Source organism: Melospiza georgiana, chromosome 3, assembly GCF_028018845.1.
Source record: "Melospiza georgiana isolate bMelGeo1 chromosome 3, bMelGeo1.pri, whole genome shotgun sequence".
NCBI lineage: Eukaryota > Metazoa > Chordata > Aves > Passeriformes > Passerellidae > Melospiza > Melospiza georgiana.
The window spans coordinates 42,653,073-42,671,046 of record NC_080432.1 but is presented as its reverse complement, the minus strand read 5'-3'; the positions used below and the strand labels follow the sequence as shown (position 1 = coordinate 42,671,046).

Here is a 17,974-nt window from a genome sequence, read left to right as displayed (position 1 = left end):
TAGCTCACCAATAAATTCTGTGTGCATGTTCATAACTGCATCTTGATTTGAGCTATGTGTTTATCTACTATTTACTCAAGAACATGAGTAAGTGATGGAAGGATTTTTATCAGCATGGATATGGCACAATTTTCTGATAAGTAATGTATGTACTTGTGATTTCTGAAGAGGGTCTTAACATCTTAAAATAGTACACTGTTTAATTTTGAATCGTTTATATGTTTGGAGTTCTTTTTGTTTTCTTGTTTGTTTTGGGCTTGTGGGGGGATTGGGTTGGTTTGTTAGTTTTTTCTTTGAGCTGAAAGAACAGCTATCATGGAAATGCATTAAGGAATTTTTAAAAACTTTTGTAGGTTACTTAAAATAGAAAAGGTATTGCTGAAGTCTTTCAGAATGTCTTCAAATACCTGTAAAGTACACCACAATAGTGATGTCTTAGAACTTGGTAGATCAAGGTCTTCCAGAGTTTGTAGGAAATGTTCCACAGTGCACTGAAAAGCAAGGAGCACCTGCTCGTAACACTCCTCCCTTCAAGGTCTTCAAATTTCTGCCAAACCAGTAAAGGGATGATAAATCAGAGGTTGATCAATAGCACTAATATTTTGTTGCTGGCAGAATGATGGCCAAGTGAATGGATAAGTTGTGTCATTGCTGTGAAACTTCTCAACAAAGAATTTCTACACTAATGTGGCATTGGAAGAGTTTTGCTTCTCTGGGAAACACAAGGTCAGAAATGAAGATAACTCCAATAGCATGTATTTATTTGCCATACATGTTAGGAGGAAAAAGTTGTGCTGGGTTTGCTGGTTAATTTTATTTCCCAAGTGTGCAAGTCATTCTATGATAGCATCATAGTATTTAAACATAAGTCTGCGTAACAGAAGGTACAAGAGGAGGTTTAGACTTCAATACTGAGCTTGGCAGATTTAAATCCTGTGTTTGCTGCCTTTTTGTCTCCAAGTGAGGACAGTGAGCTTTCTTACCATGTAACTAAAGAAAACTAGTCCAATCAGGGTGTTTTGTCTTCGGGTTTTTTGTTGGTTGGGGTTTTTTTTAATTTCACACAGGGAAGTTAATAGAAATCAATTAATTACAGTGGCTTTGAGCTAGCAATAGAGCACAAGAGCAGTCTAGGCTCCATTGTCTTCCGTGCTATCTCCATTCCTTTTTACTGCTGGTACACAGTGCTTGCAAGTGGAGGGAAGGTGCAGGTTGCTGTGATTAATGTCTGCTTGACATTTTTGCTGGCCAGCTCAGCTGGGTTTTTCAGTTCTGGTAGGAGAGGATCTATTGGTTGCTGTCTTAGAGACATCTTACCTCCCGAACCAGTCAGTCTTGGCAAGATGATCTGGGCTTTAATGTATTTAGTATGTTGGTTGGATTCACTCATTACATTGGGAATTTTGTTTTTGTTGGGGTTTTTTGTTTGTTCGTTTCCCCCTGTGTTCTACAGCAGTGGCTTTGCTGTAAGAATCTTAAAAACTTCCAAAGTTAAAGAAGCTTCATACTGGAAAATCTTCATAATACACTTATGCAACTTCAGTTAGCTGAACTCCAGCTATCCCAAATGATGTACTTACTGGGATGGGATACCATTGCCAGATGTCTATTCATAACATTATAGATACTTTCAATTACTTGAAACCTTAACTGTCCATTGTTATTCACTGTTTCCCTCACAGGCAGTCAGATGATTGGTGATGACATCTCTCTCTAGCCCACTACCTAATCCACCTATCATTGTTTTTTTGCAGTGACAGAGAAGCCTGTGCCAGGCTTCACTTGAAAGCAAAGCCCCCTTTTCCGTGAAGAATTTTGTCTGATTTTAGCCACAAAAGGGCCAATTTCTTAGTTGGCAGAACACTTTCAGCTTCCACACACCCAGGACAAGCCCCCAGAGGGCTTTGTCTTGCTGATGTTGGGTTCTTGGCAAGCAGGACCCTATGCTTTGAGATATGGCAAGTAGAAACAAATAAATTACAAGGTCAAGAAGTGCAGACTGAGCCAACTGTTCTCAATTTTTAATCTCAGGTGCCTTTTCTAGTTCTAAAAACAATGGAAATTCAGAGCTTCCTGATGTGCTCTAAAGGTGGTGAGATTAGTGGGCTGCCTTAAATAAGCAAATGTCACTTGGAAAAATGAAGATTAGTCATTGTTGTAGACACACATTTATCTTGGCAGTCAGATGTTAGATGTAATCTTCTATGGTATTTGATTCCAATGTGGTGGCAGAAAGTCACTATTGTATTACAAAACTCATTCCACCTGTTCCTAATATCAAGCCTTTCTGAAGAGATGGAGGAAGGCAGGTAGGTCTGTGCACTGTAAGTTGTGTGCCAGGGGCACAGCTTGTCAGTCAAACAGCCCACAGGAGTCAAAGGTGGCAGAATTCTGAACTGAAATTTCATAATTGTGAATGATACCTACAGAGTAGCATTCACACAGTATTTCACAGCCATGCTTGCTTTGGTCACTTTTGGCTATTCTGGGTACATATTTGAGACCGTTAATATTAAAAACAAATCACTGATTATTTGACCTAAAAGAGTAGCTCTAGCTAGCAGCTCTAGCGGGTGCTTTGCTCTCATTTGTGGAGTAGCTATTTATAAGGAATGAAGGCTGGTCTGTTGGAAAATGTTAATGTCTTCCCAATCTTAGCTGGTTTATACCTTGACATTAACCAGTACAGGATGGACAATGGGAAATGCAGTTGGCTTGATTTGCATCAGAGGAATCATTGATTAGTCACCACTGATGGCACCCCTCTACCCAAACCACCAGTACATGTTTTAGATTGCCTCTTCCTCTGTAGAAGGAGCTTCCACTGATATTGTTAATTAAGGCCATATGTAGAAAATACAAATCATAGCATCCTCCCTAAGTTCAGGTATTTTATTCTGGTTTAGTTTAGAATAATCTTCATGTCTCACCTTAAGCTGCAAAATTAAACTTACAAAAAACACCTCTGTAACTCCTCTCTCTAGATTTGCTAACAGATACGAGTTTTGCAGGAATTAAATCAAGCACTAGACCAAGATTTCAAATATATTTATTTACAAATTTCCAAAGTCAAAGTTTAGAAAACCAGTGTTCTTCAGTGCTGTTTTACCAGGAGCTGACACTAACATACATAACCTCATTAAATAGCAATCAAATAATTATATGGAACAAAATAATTGTTTGCTCGTTTGTCTCATCTATAAACAAGCTCATCTTGGGATCCCTAAAAGTGCAGGTATTGCAGTGCTTCAGCACACATTGCTTTGGATGCAGCTTGTGTTTCTAAGAATGAGCCCTCATTGTGCAGGCCATAGCTCATTGCCTTCTGAACAGCCCTACAAGCTGTTAGACTTATTGCTATTGGAAAGTAAGTCAAGTTGTTTTCTTTTTATGGCCTTTCCTGCCTCCAGAGACTAATTTGTATGACTTTGGCTGAGTAGATTTTAGTAGCAAGCGCACACATTTTGCACAGTTAAACAAGTTAGGTTTTTTTAATACTGCTGTCTTTCTTTGAGGAAAAAAATTGGTAGCAAAGTTTTTTCCAAACACGAGTCAGACTGGACTAGCTGTATCATGCAGCTTTTTCTAATCAAACAAAAAAAAAAACCCCAACAAAAATCTCAGTTCTTCAATTCTAATAATATGTTGAGATCTCCAAAATATTTCAGTGTTATCTTGTGCTCTTGTGATTTTAGTGGTATCCTAAAATAGTTGCTTTGAGTTGATTTGTGCTTTATCTACTCAAGTGATATTATTTAAAGTCAAGTAGTGAGGTAATAAGCAGCACACTGAAACTTTCTGGAAGTAGCCATTCATGGCATCTGAGAAGAAATGCGTACTTGTAATATGTAAATTTATTCTACTTTTTCTATTATGGGAAAGAGATTCTCCACAATAGCAAAATATTATATAAAAATTGAGGAAAATTTACCTGAACCACAGTCTATAACAGCCAATATGCAGAAAATAAAAGAATATCCTTCATGACATCATCCTCTGTAATTATTTTTTAAATATCTATTAATTATATTTTTCATTTACCTTATGACTATAAAAACTAATAAGCTGGATATTAAATTAGGAGTCATGAAACTCCTTGGTTCCAAAATGTCTTTGATTTAAATTGTTTTAAACTTTCAAAGAACTGTCATTGTTATGTTTATGCATAAATGCATTTCTCTCTACCTGAAGGAAAGAACAGGTAGTTAGCAAATTTTTCGGAAGCATTTTGGCCATGCCATCATCTTATACCTTTTCCCTGCGCTATTTACATATGCCTTGGATACATACAGCATCCCTTTCCCCAAGACAGATGCTGAAATATCTGAATATATTTTCAAATGAAGCACTGTTCATTCTTTTTCTTTTCTGCACTTACCTGTCTTCTATGATGATCTTGTGATGAAGTTTCTGGGTTTGGGTGAGCCCACTGTAAGGAGCAGAAATGACAGAGTAGAAGACACTTTTGTGCATTGTACAATCATTAAGGAGTCCAAGTCCTTTGGGCTGAGGTCACAGATCACTGCTGAACCACTGAGGCTGCAGTCCAGGTGCAGAATACCCCAGGTGTCCTCCTAAAAAGATTTACACCTCTCTCACTAAGAAGCACCATCACTTTGCATTCAGTTCTCTTTTCCTAACCTCAGGGCTGCATCCTCATAGGCTTTGAAATACTCTTGAGAATCCTAGCCTTAGTGGGACATCAGCTGTTAGTAGTTTTACTACGGTCTTTTTATACCATTTGCAGCTCATTTTCACAAACTCCCACTTTGGTCCCATGTTGCCTGTCTAGCATTATTGAAGATAATGTCTACATGTCTGGTTTGGGCCTTTTTTCTTTCTTTGAGAGTTTCTGTTTGAGCTTTGCCCTTGAGGTTTGGATTGTCAGCAAAATGTCCCCATAAAAAGTATAGCTTGATATTGTGCAGCTGGATATAGAGTAAGATACTTAAATCCCTCCAGCAGATTTCAACGCTGCTTTTGCAGCTTTTTATATAATTACTGTAGCCTACCAGGGATGAAGGACAAGATAGATGCAAATATAAAATCTGGAGTCTTCCTTGCCTTTAGGGAAAGCTTTCAGAAGTGAGTGAAAATTTCTCCACTTACTGTTTGCTCTAAGGCTGCTGTGCATCTGTGGTTTTGCACTGTGAAGCATAGTTTCAGATTGGTTAAGATGGAGAGACAGTTAGTGAAATATTTCTGTGCTAAAGTGAACTGACAGGGCTTTTATTGCAAAAGTATTTTCTTTGTATTTAAGTCTTCGTATGGAGGTTCTAAGAGCAGGAGACTGCATTACACTTGATGTATTTAGATAGGAGTTCGTGTCTTCGGGTTCCTGCTTTAAAGTAGGAGATACATATTGAGATTATAGAATCACAAAATGGATAAGGGACCGCCAGTGGGATCATCTGTGGCAAGCAGGGTTATTCTAGAGCATGTGGCAAAGGTTGCATCTGGACCATTATTGAATATCTCTATTGGGGGAAACTCCACAACTTCTCTGGATAACTTATTCCAGTGCTTGGTCACCCACACAGTAAAGAAGTTCTGCCTCATATTTAGGTGGAACTTTCTGTGCATCAGTTTTTGCCTGTTGCCTCCTGTCCTATTGCTCAGCACCACGAAGAGCCTGACTCCATCCTCTTGGGCATCCTCCCTTCAGATACTGATAGGCATTGGTAAGATCCCCTGTCCATCATTCCTTCTCTAGGCTGACCAGGCCCAGCTCCCTCAGCCTTCCCGGGTAAGAGAGATGTTCCAGTCCCTTAATCATCTTTGTTACCCTCCACTGGACGCACTCAGGAGCTCCACGTCCTTCTTGTACTGAGGAGCCCAGAACTGGACATGGCACTCCAGATGTGGCCTCACCAGGGCATGAGCCACAGGTCCTTCTCCACAGAGCTGCTTTCCAGCAGGTCAACCACAGCTGTCACCGTGTGCTGATCCGTGGAGTTGTTCTTCCTGAGGTGCAGGACCCTGCGCTTATAGTTTAATTTCAGTCAGTTCCCCTCTGCCCATCTCTCCAAGCTGTCAAGGTCCTTCTGAAGGGCTGCACAGCACTCTGGGGTACCAGCCACTCCTCCTGGCTTGGTCTGTGAACTTGATGAGGAGGCATCTGTTCCTTCTTCCAAGTCACTGATGAACTTGTGAAACAGTGCTGGACCCAGTATTGAACCTTAGGGGACATCACTAGTGAAAGGCCTCTAAATAGACCCTGGGCCACTAGATCCCTCTGGGATCTGCCATTCAGCCCGTTCTGAGCTATTTAGAAGATGATACATTTTCCCTAAAGAAGAGAGAAAATGGTTCTTCATCTGGTCTCATTTAGTGATATAGTATGCCAGATGAAGATCACACTATTGTGTTGTCTGAGTGTGGATTTTTGGTTTTGTATTGTCTGTTCTGAGCTACGAAAGCCCTTTGGGGTTCATCCTTTCTGTATGAAGACTGCCAAGCACGTGGTTGTCCCATAATAAATGAAGAGGGTGGTTTGAAGTTGTATTGTTTTCAATTCTATCTTCTTGCATTATTTTTTCCTCTTTGAAATACTCTTAGAGTCTGTTATTGATTTGGAATATTAAACTGTTTTGGTAATGGATTTATAGCTTTAAGGAGCTTTTAATGTGTCCCTTATAAGTTCCTTTCTTTAGAGTTGTTGTTCCATATGTGGTATCTGGGAGCAGCAGACGTGAACACAGAGGATGGTTTGCTGCACTATTTGAGAAGCCATTTGTAAGGACTCACAGTTTGATGAGTCTTGGATGTGACTTCATGAGAGATTTTCTTTCAGCTCTGCAGAAGTGTTGAAGGGGATGTGGCGGTGGGTACTTTTACTCTCTGTTCCCTGGGAAGTCTGGAAAACACAGGGTAACCCTCACGGCACATGTGATAGCTTAACAGCAATAGCAGTTGGTGGGCAGTAGGAGGCTGAAGAAGCTGTGTTGGTGTTTTGAGTGCTCAGTGTAAGCAATGTCACAATTAGCAGTATTGATGATTAATCAATGAGGGTGTCTCATGGCCACAGGGCAAAGGCCAGCAAAGCCACACTGCATATGAAGAATTATACTTTATCTGAAGTCTTTGGTACATCAGAAAATTGTTTCCCTTCCTACCAATGCTTTGGAAGTTTGTGGCTGAAGTTCAGCTTCAGTCAACATTTTAATTTAACTTGATATTCAAACCTTGGCAATGACCTGAACAAACTTATCAGACTTTGACATCAGCTCTGAGTGGGTCCCTTCTTCTCAAGGCCTCTTCCATCCTAAATTGATTTGTCATTCTCTACACTGTTCATAAATCAAACTAAGAAAGCAGCTGTCTGGCCCTATAAAGAAAGGGAGCATCAATAAAGCTTCATGCAACCTCCTGTATACTGTCCTGTATTACTGCTGTGAGGCCATCTCCTTGAAACAGGCAGTAGCAGATGCTATTTGGTTCCCTCTCAGTGCCTGGGATCCATGGTTTCTTTGTGTCTGGGAAGATTGCATGACTTCCTTAGCTTAGAAGGCTTCTGGTGAAACAGTCAGAAATGTAGAATCTCTCAAACTAATTCTCTGAAAATAGACTTGCTTTCAGTTTGCCTAGGGCTCACTGGAAATCTCATAATGCTGGGAAGTCACAGTGGGAGGATGTTGCCCTTTGCAAACCACGGCATTCCTTCAGCTTGATGTTTGGAAAATGCCAGCAATTGTGGAGTTAACTTCCTTTTTTCCCACCAGCATCTGTTCCTTTTTCTGTTAGCAGAATGACTTCATGCTCAGATGTTTGGAATGATTTGTTAGCTTGATGCTGACATTGGGTCATTTCAGTATCTTTAGTCTAGGTATGGAAGAAAGGCACGAGACTTCAAAAATTACTTTACTATAAATGCAAGTAGGCTTAAGAAAATCAAATTCAGAAACTCTGGCCTATGACAAGTACAGGACTTAAAAGAAAACAATAAAATGCTGCAAGAGTGTCACCAGTGCAGCAAAACCACACATTTCCTGAGTAGTGGTGTACTTGGCCTTTTCAATGTGAAACACTGTTTGATTGATGGTACCTGCCAATGTGTGTCATTGGCTGAAGCACTAGCTCCCAAATTTGGGCAGCACCATTAACACAATGTAAAATAAAGGCTAAAATTATATACATCTCCTTCTACATCTTTTAATGCAGAGAATGTGTTCTCACTGGAAAAATAAAACTGGGGATTCATCTAAGACACTGTCTCATACTTTTATGGTTCCATATGATGAATTTAGAAATTTTATTTTGCATAATTATAATATAAATTTGTTGATGTTGCCCAATTATTTTTAAGCAGGTCAGCATGCTTGAGAAGAATCATTGCCTGTTTTTTATGGTTTCTCTTGGACCTCCTGTAATTGTTTCTTCATGTGTTTTGCTTCTGTAGTAAAGACCTCAAAGTGTGTACTTGAAGAAACACTATAGCAGGCTTAATGATGTTAGAGACTCCTCTTTATTTTCCTTGAAGTCACTCTTGTAATGGTTTAAAGTGTAAGTTTAGGGTCAAGAAGGCAAAAATGCATGCACAATTCAGAGGATATACCATTATTATGGCTTGGAAGTGTAACACCTAAAAGACCACATTGTAGTGGACGTAAGAGGAGATAAGTTTTTCCAAGTTGCCTGCTTTATTTGGTTTATGTTTTCCACGTTGCAATGCCAACAGTTGCAGACTCATTTATTTATCCTAGCGTAAGAGGTTACCTTGGGTCAGGGTCTTGAAATTATATATTTATTTATGTATAATTGAAAAGTATTTTCTTCCCTGCTCCCCATGGGAACAGCATGGAATATTTTTAGTTCTCTCCTCTCCAACAAAAAAAATTTAGCTGCTCCTTAAAAAAAAAAATGCCTTCTTACCTCCTTAGTCAGACTGCTGAAGATGTCAGTGCCATAAACTTGCCATGGTATTTGCTATAGAGATTATGAGTATGCAGAATTTGTGTGTCCATCTTGCAGGTCTGTGCTTTTCAGGTGAGCTAGTAGTAGAGTTCTAATTTCCATTGAAGTTAGAACTCAACGCTAATCAAAAATCAGGCCCAAAATAGTCCTGAGTTAGAAAATTGTCATCATCATGCCTAATGCTGTGTTTTGCATTTGCCTCGCCTTCTGTGGGAGTTTTGGGAGGACTCAGTGGAAGCAGATTTGACCCTAGCATGAAAAAAAAAAGGAAAAAAAAAAGAGAAACATTTATCCAGCTGTCATCCTGCTAACATGGTGTAATTTGATGTACTTAAGAACAAAAATAATGGCGAGCCGTCCAGTTCTGCTGCATGGGACGTATGTACATGTAAATGCTGATACCACTGGATTATGTTCTGTCCTTGTCTGTCCTCTTGCACAAGTTCTGATTCTTCACAATCCAAGTATGAGCCCATCCTGCTAATGGCATGTAATAATAGCAATAATGATAATGATAATAACATATACTCTGTACAGCGCTGTTCTCACCATTCAGATTATTGCTTTGGTGGATATGCAAGAGCAAAGAATGTGTAAATAATACATTGTTATGTGTTATTTGTAATACATTGTAATGTGGTGTTTGAGAAGCAAATTTGGCAGAGATCACTCTGAACTTCACTGAGTGTTCATGAGCCTTAAAAAAGCTAGTGAATACTGAGCAGGAAGAGTTGCTGAATTCCTATCTTTTTAGTGAGAAGTTTAGAAATGGACACAGGAAAGAGTTGTTGTGAGAAAATAGTGACAGGCATGAAGAGAAAGAAAGGAATTGCCTTCTACTTTCTGGAGAGTTATTTAGTTTTCATTGCAGATGTGAGAGTTTCATCAATGTGTCTTAATTGAGGTGTATGTTACACTGTCTTCCATGATAAATCAGTCATGTTGAAAGGTACTTGGTACCCCAAACACTTTGCAGATGTACTAAGTGAGAGAAATGAAAGCTGGTAGAAACAGTTTTACCTGATTTTTTTGAAAGGATGGAGATAAAGCCCCCGAGTGATACATCAAATACTGGGCTAGCAGCTAAAGAGCTGTGGGCCCCTCAAACTGTATTTATCTCCTTTGTTCACCTGTCCAACAACTCCTAACTTTTTTTTTCAAAAGTGAAGGGCTAAATGATGGAGAAAAATTAAAAATACATTGGCTGCCCTGGCCATCTTACTGTCATCATTCTTAAAAAAGGGCCCCGAGCAGAAGTGAACTAAAGCAAGCAGTGTCACTGGAAAAACAGACAGTGGACATGTTATGAACAGTGAAGAGAAACCTTTTAGAACTTGGCATTAAAAAATTCTCTTGTGTGCTTTCAGAAGGACTTGTCCTAAATGTCTCTGCTGGCTGTGTGTAGGTGTGTCCTGGGTAGTTCTGTGTCTCTGAGCACAGTAAGTGACATTTCATTCCCATCACCAAACAACATGCCGGCTGTTTGCCATGAATCGTAGGTGATTTCATTTTATTTACAAAAGATTTGAAGCCATTGCTTGTTGGAGATAAACAGTAGGACAAAAAGATAAACTGGGAGGCTCAGTTACAAAGTCTGGCCTCTTCTGTGTCTTTTTACATAGCCTAAAGAGTGCCAGGAGGAGGAGGAAAGGAAGTGAAGAAGGAGGCAGTCCAAGTGACAACATTCTAATGTGGTAGGAATGCATTTTAAAACAGTGCTGTTAGAAAGGAGACAAGGTAATCTGGTTGGGTAAGGAAAAGTCCCTTTGTGTGTCCATGGAATGTTGACCGTAACCTGAACGGGGTTAATGGAAATGCACACACAGTACCTGTATAAACACAGAGTAAACAGTAGAAGGGACAATGCAGAGTTGGGTTGCTAACAAAGCAACAGAATATGTCCTGCTACTGCTGCTTGGCTTCACCTGCCACAGATGGCACACAATAATGCAGGATGTGACCTCAAGCTTGCTGCGGGTTTGTGGAACAGAGCTGTGCTTCAGGAGTGCAGCCTAAATCCACAGCCACACACCCCCTGAGCAGGCCATGTCCATGAGAAACGTTTTGTTGTCTTCTCAACACCTTCTGGGCAGAATGGTCATGCCTCAATCTTCTGGCTGGTAGGATCCTCCTTAGTGGACATTTTCCTTCACATCCAATAGGAATGGATGGGCTGAGGAAAGGTAGGCTCCTGGGTATATGCTCATTGAAAGTGCAGGGAATTCATGGATCCCCTTATTTGGCAACTCATGGTTTAGATTATACACTTATCAACAACAAAATATCACACGTGTGAAAAGTAGAGCACGTAAAAGGTATTTAACATGGACTTCAGGTAATATTACAGAAGGATCTTTATGCAGCAACAGGGTCAGGAGAACTTACTCAACAAGAGAACAACTTCCATGGCAGAGGCTAAACATTCAGCAGTGAAACAATATTTAATATTACATTTCAATAATACATTTCAATAATTGCACTTCAATTTGGCAAGAAAGCTTTGTCCTGAGGGCAGAGATCACTGAAGAATTCAGTAATCTCAGCTGTACAATTAGGTATTTCTGTAAATGTAGGGGCGAGATTATCTCCCTGGTCACTTCACACACAATACCCCTAAAATAATGCCTGGTGATAGTGGGATTCCCATCCTATAGCAGGGCTGAATATGTTTGAAGAGGGACAAGCAGGCTCGTATGATCTGTAAGTGATAAGAAGAGGCTGCTGCAATCAGTGCTGGCAGCAAGTTTACATCCATCTGTATTGAAGAGAATGATAAAACACCAAAAGAAGAGCAAAGAGAAGAGGGGTTCTTAAAACTGGATGTATGCTATACAGTCCTACTAAAATATAAAGTTCATTAAAAAGGACTCTCTCCATCAATAATCTATTGTTAGTCTTATGCCAGATAAGCTTATTGTAAGCTTAATCTTGGTTTAAACACTACATTAAAATATAAATTAAAATCAGTGGTTGAGAATTCTGAGGTTTCAAACAACACTAATTCTTATCTTTGGCTCAAAGCAATGCACTGACCACTTTTCTGCCTGCCAGTTTTATCATTCTAGTCTATTTTCTGTGAGAAACTCTCCTGGTGTGTATATGCAATGGATGTCCTCTGTTTTCTAGAGGACAAGAAATAAAAGTATGGCCTTCATCACCCTTCGACTGTTATCAATAATTGATTTGAAGTGCCTTTGAGTTTTAGAGGAGGTTGGAAATTACAATCATGTGTCATATATAAGGTAAAACTTCAGGAGATTCTGTATCTTTGAGTGCTCAGGAAGAAAAAAAAAGTGAGAGATGGCATAATTAGTTCAAAAAAATTATATATTTAACTTGACTGGAAAGTTTACAGCCCTGGTAGAGCCGACCATCTTTCAAAATTTACTAATAATCCATTTTAATTTCTAAAGGCTGGTGAATTTCTGCAGAACTGAAGCTTCTTTCAGTATTAGGAAATGCTTTCTAAGCAGGAATCTTCATTGTTCATAGTTGTATCCCTTTTTTACTTTTATACTTTATGTTTTGACAGTGAGTTCCACAATGTGACCGTATTAGGTATTTTGTAATTTAAATAATAATCTGAAACCTTTGATTATTTCTTTGAAAGAATTGTTAATAAGCAGCATCAGAAGTCGTAATTAGGTTTGTCAAGTTACTGGCAACAGGGCAGAGCTCAGGCTAAGTGAAGCAAAAAAAAGAAAAAAAACATCCTGTGATCAGTTAAAGAAAATACCTCTGTGTCATAATACAGTGAACTGTAAGCATGTATGGATATATCTGACCTTTGTGAGAGGCAATTAGAACTCCTCAGTTGCATGCTCCAACTGGTCATTAATGAATATTCTCTTGTAATAAGTTACACAGTAGACTGCTTTTGTGGCAGAAGGGTTATTATCTGCACATCAATAGCTTAATTCCAGGGAGAGAAGTAATGTTTGTTTTTCTGAATCTGGTAAATTGTGCTTAAAAGGCTTGGGTATAGCTTCCTTCCCAAAACTCTGAGACTATTTGTGTAAATGCTAGTCATGAAGTCTGAGAAACGGAGCAGTGACTGCATTTGTCTAGTGAATGGCTCAGTCCTATGATCTGTGCTGTTTCAAAATTAGCATCTCTTGGGACATGGTTGGCTTTTTGGAGGCATAAACTGTCTGAAAAGCTTACATGCATTTCAGCTCCACTTCTGAATTAGCATTTTGTCCCACAGCAGATCAAACACATTTTGTGTCTTTTAATGAAAGCACTTTTTATTTGTGATATTTTGGCTGCTCTGAACTGCCACATAGCCAATAGATTGGACAGTGTGTTAATAAAAAAGTAAATGTTTCTTTGAAAGCTGAACTTCTTAAAGTGAAGGAAAGTCAGTAGGTCAGACATGAAAAAAGGGAGAACAGTGATTTGAACGAGAGTGCAGTACAGCTTATGTGGATTGATTCTTGGCTGTAATTCAGATTTCCTGTGTAACTGGGCACTGTGCAATTGTCTGCATCCCATGTTCCCTATTTCTGCTGATCTCACTGATAGAGACACTGAAAAACCCAATATGTTAATTTCTTGAAGGACCTTTGTCAGTGTGCAGTGCAAAGTGATGCAAGACTGATTCAGCACTAATAGTAGATGTTGTGGTGAGCCGAGTCTTTGCATCACTGAAGGGAAAAGAGTTGCACTTGTGGGAAATGAAGAACCAGTATTAACCATCTTCTACCCTTGAAGCAAACAAAAACCCCGCCTTGCTTTAAGGGCCAAAATATTCATGTGCAAAATGAGGGTCACATCCTTCACTTTGAAACAGAACATGGACCTGAGTCTGAATCTCACATGTCTCAGATGAACATTTTAGCAGCTAAGCTGTTATTGTGAAGAGTGTGAGAGGGCTTCAGCAACAAACTGAGAATCTTTATCCAGCAAAGCTTTCATCTTAATTGATGTAAGTCGTGTTAAAATTTCAGTCAACTGTCAGTAAAAAAAAATCCAAATGCCCCCCCAGAAAAGCATTAATTTGTAATCAGGGTTCCAGTTACCATTGTTTTTCAATGGGAAATATGAAAAAAAGAACCAAACAGCTACAGTGCTGTGAAAATAAATAAATTTTAGTTTTTCCAAAATTTTCTAAGTTTCTTTTAATGACTTGTACTCCATTATTAATATTTTCTGAGCTGTATTTGATGGTGCTGACCTTTCAAACCAGGTAAAATAACTCATCTTTCAGCTCTGTAATGTACTGGAAAGATGTTGAGAGGAAGAACCACACTAACCTTACTGTGGCTTTTGCAAGGAAATGCACTTCTTTCTGACCCGGATATAAACTTGAGCATGCAGCGTCTGGACATGATGCAGTGAACAAGCTTGGACAGGAATTTATATCACAGTGGCCTCATTTTATATTCTTCATCTGTGTTGCACATTGTTTTTGTTGATAAAGAAGGGAGCTCAGTGAACAGTGTCATGGCTTCCTGTCCAAGAAAGGTTTTAAACCCACATTTTCTAGCATCAGGCATGTGGCTTATTCCCATCCTGTTCTAAGCAGTGCAAAACAGAGAGGTCAGCTGTCTGCCCTACAGAAGAGACAGGATTGAGAAGGAAGCCATGTTGCTAATGAATAGACGTCATACCAAGAGTACCCATGCTTGTCCTGTGACATCTGTAACAGAGGATGCATTTCTTGATGCATCTGTTCAAGGAGGAAGTTTTATGTTATAGTTTGCCTGTTAGGTCTTGATGAGGACATATCTACTCAGGTAGAAATGATGGTAGAAATAAAGGAGTACTGGGTTTAGTGTCAGAGCGTGCCAGTGTGTTCCTAACTCTGACAATGAGTTTTAATTGTCATGTCAGGATATATACCTCTCTGTCTCCTTCTGTAGGAAAGAAGCCTTCCAAAGCTGCTAATTCTGTGGATGTATTTAGTAATGCCTTGAGATGCTCAAAATTTCAGGACATGCTCTGGAGAGCTGCTCAATATTTATGGAGCTGGATTGGTGCAGAGTTAAATAGCAATGTGTCATCACTGGAAACTGAAACCCAGTGCTTGCCCTAAAAGAGCTTCAATGCAGGCAGTTACTGTACAGGCTTTCCCTGTGCTGTTTCTTTAAAGACTGAAGTCATCTTGAAAAACACCATATAAACAATGTCTTTCATTTTCATGATCCGCTCAGTGATGAATTTCTGCATGATCTTTGTAACACTAGTGTTAGACACTTCTTTTTAGGAAGTTTTGCAACAAAGGCGGTGGTCTACAATGCTTCCTTGAATATGTTATGGCAGTCTTTGGATGGCAAATGCTTGTCCCACTGACAAGGCCTCCTGTCGAAGTGTCTGGTCTCAGAGAACAGCTTACCCAATGGATCAGGTCTCCCAGGATTTGCAGAAAAGGCTTTTGGGATCAGCTGAGCTGGGCACACTTTGCTTTATTTTCTTTCATTTTTGATTGGTTCAGATGGTCCAAATATTTGCAGAACTCCATTAAGTCCTAGTTGGGATGAAGTCATAAGTTCCACTTTCCACCAAGTCATGGAGCCTGTCCAAATTAGTGTCAAAGCCTATATAATGCCTTGGCTATATTGCAGGCTTGTATAGTATCAAGATCCTGTTTTCACAGCAGTTACACGGTTGTTACTTCAGTGAAGAATGATATGGCCCCTTATAAAGTGCACAAGCTGACGCCTGTTTTTTAATGTAATATTTACACTATTCAAGGAGCTAAAAGAAGGCTTTGCTTTAATAGATTCCTTCAGCTAATGTTTTTACTTATACAGATGGGTTATTGTTTCCAGCTTTTGATACCTATGCAGCTTTATATATTAAAGCTCCTTTTTTTTTTTTTTCTGTTGGTTGGCTTTTTTGCCCTTCTCTGTGCTCCTGGAGCAAGGGAAAGGTTCTGCCATTATCTTCAAGTTGCCTTGTGGTTTTCTCTGAGTATATTAAAAAAAAAGGAAAAAAAAAAAAGCCAACAAAAGAGCAACCCAGCACCCTGTTTTTTGCACCCCACACCACAGATTTAAATGCTTTTTATTTTCAATTCATCTTCCCCTTCTTGACAGAAAGCATGGTGTACCAACTTTTAGCATGGACAGAACTCACATAATTTAGGCAGTTAAATGTTTGTTTGGGGTTTTTTTCCCAATTGCTCTGATGTTACAGGTGTGAACATGACTCTCTGTTAAAAATGTCACTCAGGAAATTTCTGTAAATAAGTCTAATGACTGCATGGGGTGGGAAAAAAAATCTACAGACTCAAGTATAAATAGCTTTCTGGGACTTCATATTGAAATAGAACGCCAGGTTTTATCCACATTATCATTTATTCTAGCAAAGTAAACCACACATTGACAACCATAAAATTCTGGTGTGAGCAGGGAGTGTGCAAGACTGCTGAGACTGAATGGACTCTTTTGCTTAATATGCTTCCAGACCAAAACAACTTCAGAAAGTGAAGATTGTTTAGTGGAGTATCTGTTAAAATTTTTTAACCTCAGCAATGCACATCTTCTGTCTGGGCTTTAATTCAGGAAAAAACATTACACATTGTGTTCTACTGAAACAAATTTTTTCCCAGTTTTAATTCAAAAAATAAGACTTAGACTAAGAGTTCAGATGAATTTGTAATGAATGGAGAATGGTCAAAAGCAGGATATATCCAAGACCTTGCCTCATTGTCAAGCTAATCATATATACAAATATAATTTAGGGTATCAGAATCTTCTTGTCATTGGTTCTGATTGTGAGATTTCTAGTGGTTTGGGTTCAGGTAGGAAATTGTTCAGAATCCTGATTTTTTTTTCTAGTGTATCTATCCTGATGCTTTTCAGTCTGCGCCTTTAACAAAGACATCTAGAAATGTTAGTTGTAGCATTCAAGCATTTATACTTATTTTTTCTCCTAAAGAATCTTAAGGAGAAAAAATATTGTAGCTTATTTTGGAATATAAAGGATGAGTTCAGGCATTCCTTAATTTATGTGTGTTTGTTTCTTTATTTGGAATTCAGAATGGAGGCAGGAGAAATATAGAGAATACATATGTATTTACTGTTCTGACAGTGTTCTTGTCAGGTGTACTCTGCAAACTATTATAGTTGTCATTAGGACTTTTATAATGTTCTGCAGAGAAACATTTCAGAAGGTCACATGAGCACTTGCTGCATGTCAGATGGGTGGCTCATTCGGGTTCCCTGCAGATTGACCTGACTTCACACTTCTAGATAAGCTCCCTATTCCTGTTGTTCTCTTTGAGGATGATTAGATTATCATATAAAAATAATGCTGTATTTATCCATTGTATGTTTTAATTTACTTTTCCATTGTCAAGGTCATATATTGATTTTTTGCCGGGGAGGTTAAGGTCTGCCATGTGTGAAACTGTTGTCAGGGTTGTGACTGCCACTAGACATTATTTTGCACAGAAAAGGGCAGCAAAAGGCAGTCTACCAAAAACATGAGGTGTGGCCATTTTAACTGGCTGTTGGTAGGGAGTTGCATATTTCTGTAATGCTCCAGACATAAACATTTAACACAGATATGGGTCTGTCTGATTCCTGCTTATTGTGGCCAGGAAAGGGAAATAGAGAAAATCAGCAGAACTTCTCAATTAATGTGAGAAACATCACCTTATTATTAATTGCACCATCTATTATCATGAGGTGGTACGTGGTGTGTGCATAGCATTTGTTGATATAGTTGGTATCTATTTATTGCCTTGCCAGCCTTTCATACTTTTGGTACAGTAATATTCATCTGCGTGATGCTTTGTTTAATTCTTCTGCTCTTCTTAGCTGCTCAGTTGGGTGCAAGGGATTAAAAAAGTCTTATGACCTGTGCTATGTGACCTGACACTGACCTGACATGTGTCTGCACTGCAGTCCTCCTCTAGATGAGGACAAAGCTGTTTTGTCAGTGTCATGAATGGAGATGCTCCTTCGGTTTACATGTTGAAAATCCAGTGGAAGGAAGAGAGGGGAAGATCCAAATCTTGGTCATGACTTTGTTTTTAATTCAAAATAAGAAGATTTTGAGTTGTGCAGAATTGTTGTTGTGTGTTGGTATGTACCCTGGCAGGAAATTCTCA

At 39.0% G+C, this 17,974-nt stretch overlaps 1 protein-coding gene across 2 annotated transcripts in view; it reads left to right on the top strand.

The window, feature by feature from the left end:
• Nucleotides 1-17,974, top strand: part of DAAM2 (dishevelled associated activator of morphogenesis 2) — a 172,989-nt gene that overhangs the window by 78,555 nt on the left and 76,460 nt on the right. The window lies entirely within an intron of this gene.